The sequence below is a fragment of the Scatophagus argus genome, chromosome 20, assembly GCF_020382885.2.
Source record: "Scatophagus argus isolate fScaArg1 chromosome 20, fScaArg1.pri, whole genome shotgun sequence".
In the NCBI taxonomy this organism is placed as follows: domain Eukaryota; kingdom Metazoa; phylum Chordata; class Actinopteri; family Scatophagidae; genus Scatophagus; species Scatophagus argus.
In genome coordinates, this window is record NC_058512.1 from 19,233,342 (window position 1) to 19,242,086 (window position 8,745).

Below are 8,745 nucleotides of genomic sequence, written 5' to 3' on the forward strand. Positions count from 1 at the left end.
CTGAACACATTCAGACTTAAAATGGCAATTCACTGAGCTGACGTGTTTTGACTCTAAGAACAATCAGTGGGAAGAACCCATATGATCCATCCATCCATTTTCTATACCACTTATCCGTCACGGTCGCGGGGGAGCTGGAGCCTATCCCAGCTGACTACGGGCGAGAGGCGGGGTTCACCCTGGACTGGTCGCCAGTCAATTGCAGGGCTGACACACAAAGACAGACAACCTAATGTGCATGTTTTTGGTATTGTGGAAGGAAGCCGGAGTACCTGGAGAAAACCCACGCAGGCACAGGGAGAACATGCAAACTCCACATAGAAGGGCCCAGACCGGGATTCGAACCTGGAACCCTCTTGCGACAGTGCTAACCACTGCACCACAGTGCTGCCCCCCATGATCCTTCATGTTTAATATTTATTATTAAGTGCAGTGAGCAATTTTTTTTATTCCCATTTTGATTTTTACTCTATTTTATTGTTATTTAGAAAAATAATTTAGTTTTCCAGAGGGTGTGTGTATGTGGTGTGGTGTGTGTATGTGTGAAATCTAACATTATATAATATGTAACAAGTTATAACTAACTGTGTGGCGGATAATTCACAATACCAACAAGAACCTGCAAGTACGGTCTTTGCAACCCTGGGTTTGAGAAAGACCCCATTTCAAGTCACTTGCCCTTGGATGTTCAGCTTACTTTCCACTTTGCCAAGATATGCTATGCTGTGATGTTAGCTATGGCAGCAGGAGAGTTGTAAGTATCACTGTCCGGAGGAGGTGTTCTGGCTTTGGGGAACTGTCTCTGCATGTCCAGAATTGATGACCCCACCATTTTATTTGTTGATTTCATCTTGAACCCTAACTTAACCAGTAACTTAAGTTCTCAAATAAATTTAGTAAAAAGTAAAAACTTCAATATATTCAACAGAAAATTAAAATACTAGTAATGCAATACTATAGTATATAATGTAATACTATAGCAATACGTAATGTAAGTAAAATACTAGTAATGCACAATTACCTCAAAATTGCAGTACTTGAGTAAATGTACATAGCTACTTTTCATCACTGCGGATACCTGTCACACCTGGCTTTAAATGTGACCTGTATCTAGATGTGTTACCTGGATATCAAGGCAGGACACATTAGCATCAGAATTGTGAAACTGCTTATCTTGACTCTAACTTAAACAACATATCAGCTAAAAAACAAATACATACAATACATAGTCTTCAGAATTCCAATTATAACAACCCGTAATGTTTGTCCTTTGTAATTTATGTTTATTGCATGTATGTTTCTCTTTCTCTCTCTCTCTCTCTATCTTTCATCCTCTCTGTCCTGTCTACCTCTTCTCCCCCTCCTTCACCCAGCCGACTATCAGCAGGATAGTTCTCCCTTGCCGGGTCCTGCTCATGGTTTCTTCCTGTTAAAAGGGAGTTTTTCCTTGCCACTGTCTACTTGCTCGGGGGTTCAGGCTCTGGGTCTCTGTAAAGCATCTAGAGACAATTTGTATAAGGTGTGATATAAATAAAGTGAAATTAAATTGAATTGAAAGTGACTGATGTTGGTTTAAAAAAAAACTGTTGAGTTGGATGAAGAAGTGGTAGAATGTGTAGAATTACGCTTTTATTTTGTTCTCCTTTCAGTGGTCAAGCTAGGCAAGGCTTTTGACAGATGAAATTGGTATCGGTCCCCTTATTTGACTCCTGAAGAGATGGGCTGCTAGAGTAGTGTAGCTGTTGTGCAGTGTGCACTGCATTGTGAAAAGGAAAGGTAATGAATGTGTCCTACATAGCTTAACACAATACAGAATCAGTTGCAGAACTTTAATCAAATGAAGATAATGTTATGATGAAATTGTTGGTTTTTAAGCAACCAATCTTTAATCAGTCTTAAAACAAATATGGTGTCATCTGCACGCACACACACACACACACACACACACACACACACACACAAAAACAGCAAATAGACCTGTAAAGCACCTTGAAGCTATTTGGATGCTATGAGGAAATGTCAGGAGAGTTGAAAAGCAAACGGGTGGCAAAATTGTCAGTTTGTCAATCAGAATGTATAAGCAGCCAAACACTGTCATCAAACACAAAGTGACACTAGAAGGCAAAAACTGACGGAGGGAGATTAATAGACTGCATATATAATTGGCAAAAGAAACCTTTAAAACAACAATTATATAATAAAGTTTTTCAAAATCCCCATACGTTTAATTAGACAAAATGTTTATAAATCATTTTGCGGACATTACAGTCTATTGAGGCTTGCAGGATTTCTTAAATTTCTTTTTTTTTTTTTTACATATAAAAAGAAAAAATAAGCAGTAGGAGGCAGCACATTTCCACAGGTCAGTAAGAGAAGCCAAAGAATGGATTCACCATCAATGCCAAAAAAACAAAAAACAAACAAAAAAATGAATACAAAAGCACGTGAAATTACTAAGAACATCAACACTAAATGCATGATTGAAATGCAGTTAGCATGATCAACTACAGCAGACTAACTACTGGTAATAATACAACCTACTGTATGCTGTAGTGAGTGTGACATATATCCTCTTTCATAAAATAATGTGTGCTGTTTTTAAAGTCACAAATCTATACTGAGCAATACGCTATTGTGGTGACACTGAAGACAGATGACACAAGAGGCTGCTGTACAAACTACTGTGTCTTCAATTTGTTTGTGAGCGGCAACGGAGTGAGAACTGTTGGCATCCCAACATCTTGAAGTAAGGCCTGCTTTGTGTGTGATTTCCGGCGTAGAATGGCAAGACAATGTCAAAATATGAACAAAATATCAGAATTCAGTCCTAATTCACAATCCTACGACATGAACAAGTGACTCAACTGTGGGCTGATGAGACAGTGAACAATATCCATTTCAGTTCACCAGACACACTGTTTTTTGTCATAGGTCAGCAACACAACTGATGGAAAGGGGGAGAGAACCTGTGTGTCAAAACATGAACATTCCTATCAAATGGATCAGGACCTTCTGTGGTAGTAAAGGATACATCTCTGATGCATGCACGGAATTATACCTCATATGCACATAACACATAAGTCGTTATAGTTTCAAACAAAAACTGTCAATCACAGTACAATTAATAAAAAATAAATAAAAATATTTCATCATACATGAACATACCACTTACAAATTATGGTTAACCTATGATCTTCAAGATTCCAGTCATGTTTGATTTGAGGTTATTAGTGGCGATGGGAAATGAAATGACAACTGTATCAACCACTGGAGCAGTAAAAATACCTTGAGCAGCTACCATGTCAGAAATGCCACAGAGGCAGAACTGGTATGTGTTTACAGTGCACGTTACACAAAACTGTACTGATGATCCAGTGTTGCCTAGTGCTTCATGTCCAGCATGCGCATGCGTAGTTTCCTGTGAATCCCTTTTTTTTTTTTTTTGTTGGATACACAATTTGAATCCTGCACTGGACAGACAGGCTCTCCCAATAACAACAAAAACGACTATACAGAGAGGTAGTTACAGAATGCAAATACAACGCAGCTTAAAAATATCTGAGCATCAAAAATGGGTTATGATATCATGAAAACTGTATGAGCTCTAGTTTTGGACATTAACCTAGCTTATGAATATGAGTTGATACACTTTCAGATGATAAAAGGTTATCACTGCATCTACCACCCAGCAAGTTACGTATTTCAAATGGGTTGAAGCATGGCACGTCCCTGCCGCTGCAACTAGTGGCTACATCTGAAAACACGAACAACCTGTACCGTATACTACACAATGCTAATATTCATCTACTACACTGTCATCAAATAATGAAAAAGAGCAGGTTGTAGCTTAAAGAAGCAACTTGTAAAATATGGCCAGAAGTGTAAAATTAGGCACATCCTGAGGAAGATGGAGAAAAATAAGTTCATGTATTAGTTCCTTCCAACCAGGATTATTGCAGCTCCCTCCAGAAAGCTGCTGCACACATACTCACAAGAACTAATTTAAGAGATCATATTTCTCCCATATTGGCTACCTGTAAAATCCATAACAGAACTTAAAATTAGTCTCCTTACATACAAAGCCCTCAGTGGTCATAGTACTCATAGTACTCTATTGTGTGACTAGAACTCGCATGCTGGATGCAGGATTACTTGTGGTTGCTAGGGTCTCCAAAAGTAGAATGGGAACCATTCCCTTTAGTTATCAAGCTCCTGTCCAGGAGGCAAACACCTTCTGAACGTTGAACAGTAGACTTAAAGCTTGTGCTGCTAAAGGCTTAGACTGCCATACACTGAGCTTTTCTCTTCTTCTTTCTCTCTCCTGTACACACTCGTGTCCCATTAGTTCATGTTAATAATGTGGCTTCTTCCCCAGATTCTTTGTGCTTTCCTGTTGTTTCCAAGTATTGTGCTTGGACCTCCTGTTGTGGTTCTGCTTGACACCAACTGCTATCATCATTATTTCTTTCTTTATTATTATCATGATCATTGTTATTATTATAGCGGTTACTGTATAATCATCATCCTTATTAATGATTTTAATAATTATATAATTAATCATTAATGATGATAATAATCCTTCTCTGTCTCTTGCACACCCAATCCAACCAGTCAGGACACGATTTTGGACCATGACCTCGGATCAGTGGGCGAGTGAAGGTGGGCAAAAGGGGGTCAGTTCCACTAGGGTCCCAGTGAACATTGCCAGACATTAGACAGGGACTGGACACAGCCTCTGAGATCAGCAAAGGCCAGGTTGATGATAGAGGATATAGTACACAAAAATGGTGGGATTAGCAAGAACCACTATTCTATCTTGAGGGTTTCTGGGTCAAGAAAGAAACTTCTAAATTTTCTGAACATTTGTTGATAATGTGTCATTATTTTTAAGCAAGGAGCTGATCTTCTCATGTGGAAGTAAATTAAGCATATCTTTGTACGACACAGTAACAGTATGAGGGGTGTCTTCGGCCCATTGCAACAGAATATATTTTGAACACAATCAACAGTTTCTTGCCAGTCATCCTGTGTGTGTGTTTTCAAATTCCTTTCCGATTACGCAGAACAAATTTAGGAGAGAGTAGAATGAAGGGATAAAATGCGAAAAGGTCTTTCGTTCCAAAAGAAAATATACTAGGTAGATGAAACCGGGAATATTAAGTGAACGGAAAGTATGCATGTTAATAAAGTGACAAATCACCCAAAAAAGGTTCTATTTACCCATATCATACCTTGGCTGAAGTACAACCCAGAAAGAACATCAGAGTACCTTCCTGAAGGAGGTCTTCAAAAAAGTTGATTTCTACATATTAAAGATTAAGGCACTGCTACCCAGAATGAGTTCATGATTCCCACATTCATGTCAGGACAGAGACTAAATCCTTTCTTCCAGAAAACTGAATTATATCCCCTCAGCACATTATAAAAATGTATGCTGGACAAGCCAGGAACATTTTAGTTGACATTTGCTGAATCTTAACCCTCTCTCTATGCTTTTTAGCATACTGGATAGATTTAGCAAGCATCTTTTCAATACCTGAAGCCACTTTCTTGGACACCCATCTGTAAGTAGGCAGGGGAGGAGATTCATTTTCATTTAGCTGATCCATCCGATGACGTTCTGGGGAAGATCCGAAAAGCGTTGCAAAACGTTTCTGACAGCAGATACAATTGGAGAGATCGGTCAAAATGGGGAACTCCTTAAATCCCAGATAAGTAATACCTGATCTGGACAACTTAACAAGGAAATCATCTACAAAATCTGGTCTGTCCATCAAGAGTAGAGATATATTGACTAGTTTGCGAAACTGGGGCAACTGGCTCATGTCAAAAGAGTGCCAGAACATATCTGTAAAATTACTGAATGTCTTAAAAAAGTCTGAGTTGAACCCATCAGGCCTTAGGACGTTCCCTCTCTTAAAGTAATGTTAATGTCCTCCGAAATTCAGCTTGTGTAATCAGCCTGTCTAACCCTTCCTTCCTCAGTGAGGCAAGACAACTCCAGTTTATCCAAAAGGCATCCCTCACTATATCAGAAAGAGGTTCACCAAGATGAGTGTAGGTTTGAGTAAAATTCCCTCATAATCCTGTTAATATCTTGCTATCCTTAAGTGAGGAAATATTGTTGGTTTCCACGCAACCCTTTCTAGGTATTTGATCTTTTCCTCAAGCTCAAACTTGAAAGTGTGCAATAATATGTGTGCAATAACAAGTCCTCTTAGATGAAATGTGTGACATAGCAAGACCTCTTAGATAACACTTTTAACACCATTTACCATAAACCTGAGGAGTTGGTCTCTGGTGTTTTACTGACTTTCAGAAAGAATTCACTTCCACTTATTCTTTAAAAGCACCTGACCTACCCAGCTCCTAAATAGTTTACGTTCAAGAGCTGACAGGTGAGTCTGTTGAAGGAAACATATTTCACAACTTTCCTTCTTAAGGAAGGAGAGCAATTTCTGATGCTTAACCATGTAGTTTATCCCTTTAATGTTAAGGCTGACATTTATTATGCTGCTCATGATAAACAGAATGTCAAAGTCACAGGCCAAGGGGCAATTGCTAGCTCCATAATACAGTGTACAGGTATCCAGGTATACGCAACTAGGCACATAATTGCATCAGCAAAGAGAACATATAATGTAAATTGTAAAAATGAGCCATTTCCTCCAAAACTGATGTTGAAAAATAGAAAACTGATAAGGAAGAGAAATACACTCCCCCTCAACAAAATCTCCATTTCTGTTTATAATTGTTCCATTTTCGGAGACATATTCCATTTATGTTTACAAACAGAACAATTGTAAACTGTTCCGAACTAAAATTCTCTTTGATAATCCCACCCCATGAGACAAAATCTAGAAAGAAAAAATGTCATCTATGCCGTCTTTGATCCAGAGGACCAGCAGCCTAGGTAACCAGGAGAATTCTAGGAACTGTGTGACTTGTCTGACCTCGACATCTTCTTTCATTCTGACACTATGTAAGTTGTCTCCCCGAGCTGACCTCCAGCATTAACAAATCTAACCCAACTACATGTCTCTTAGACCCCATCCCAACTAAGCTCCTCAAGGACGTCTTTCCCTTGATTAGCGTTTCCCTCTTAGATCAGATAAACTTATCCTTAACAACAGGTTATGTACCACAGGCGTTTAAAACCGCTGTTATTAGACCTTTACTTAAAAAACCTTCACTTGACCCAGACATCTTAGCAAACTATAGGCCGATATCCAACCTCCCGTTCTTATCTAAAATACTCGAAAGAGTGGTTGCAAATCAGTTGATTGATCACCTACACAGGTACAGTCTCTTTGAGATGTTTCAGTCCGGTTTCAGAGCCCATCACAGCACAGAAACAGCACTGGTTAAAGTCACAAATGACCTCCTCATGGCATCAGACCGGGGGCTTGTCTCCATACTTGTTTTGCTAGATCTCAGTGCTGCTTTCGACACTGTAGATCACAGCATTTTATTACACAGATTAGAACATGAGACTAGGATCACAGGGACTGCGCTATGCTGGTTCAAATCATATTTAACAGATAGATTTCACTTTGCTCAAGTTAATAATGTTTCCTCTTCATATATAAGGGTTAGCCTCGGTGTTCCACAAGGTTCAGTGCTTGGGCCGATCCTGTTCACCTTATACATGCTCCCTCTAGGAAATATTATTCAGAAACATGACATAAACTTTCATTGTTATGCTGATGACACTCAGCTGTACTTATCCTTAAAGCCTGAAGAAACAGAGCCGTTAGCCAGACTCCAGGCATGTCTTAAGGACATAAAGGACTGGATGACCTCCAATTTTTTATTATTAAACTCAGACAAAACTGAGATCATTATTCTAGGCCCCAAACACCTTAGAAATAGAATAGCTGATAATATACTCTCTCTGGACGGCATTACTTTGGCCTCCAGTACGACTGCAAGGAACCTCGGCGTTATCTTTGATCAAGACGTGTCATTTATTCATCACATTAAACAGACCTCTAAGACCGCCTTCTTTCACCTCCGTAATATCGCTAAGATTAGGAGCGTCCTCTCTCAGAGTGATGCTGAAAAACTTGTCCATGCTTTTGTTACTTCTAGGCTGGACTACTGCAACTCACTATTGTCAGGATGTCCAAATTATTCTATTAATAACCTGCAGCTGATCCAAAATGCAGCAGCCAGAGTTTTAACAGGAATCAGTAAAAGGGATCATATCTCCCCCATCTTAGCTTCTCTTCACTGGCTTCCGGTAAAATTCAGAATAGACTTTAAAATTCTCCTACTTACATATAAGGCCCTAAATGGACTAGCCCCATCATACCTGCAGGATCTAATAGTCCCATATACTCCCAATAGATCACTCAGATCACAGAGTGCAGGTTTACTTACAGTTCCCAGAATTTATAAAAGTAGAACGGGAGGACGAGCCTTTAGCTATCAGGCACCCCTGCTGTGGAACCAGTTGCCAATCTGGGTTCGACAGGCAGACACCACCTCCACTTTTAAGACTAAACTTAAAACCTTTCTGTTTAGTAAAGCATATAGTTAGCACCAAATAAAGTGTGTAGGGCTGGTAGGCATAGTTTCACTCACCTCATGATATATAGCCACAGGTAGAATAGGTCTGACTAACTGTTAATCTTTAAATCTCTATCATAGCTAAGCTGCTATAGGCCTATGCTGCCGGGGGACACAAACATGATCCACCAAGCAGTTTCCCCTCCTCCTTCTCCTCTTCTATCCTCTCCCCTC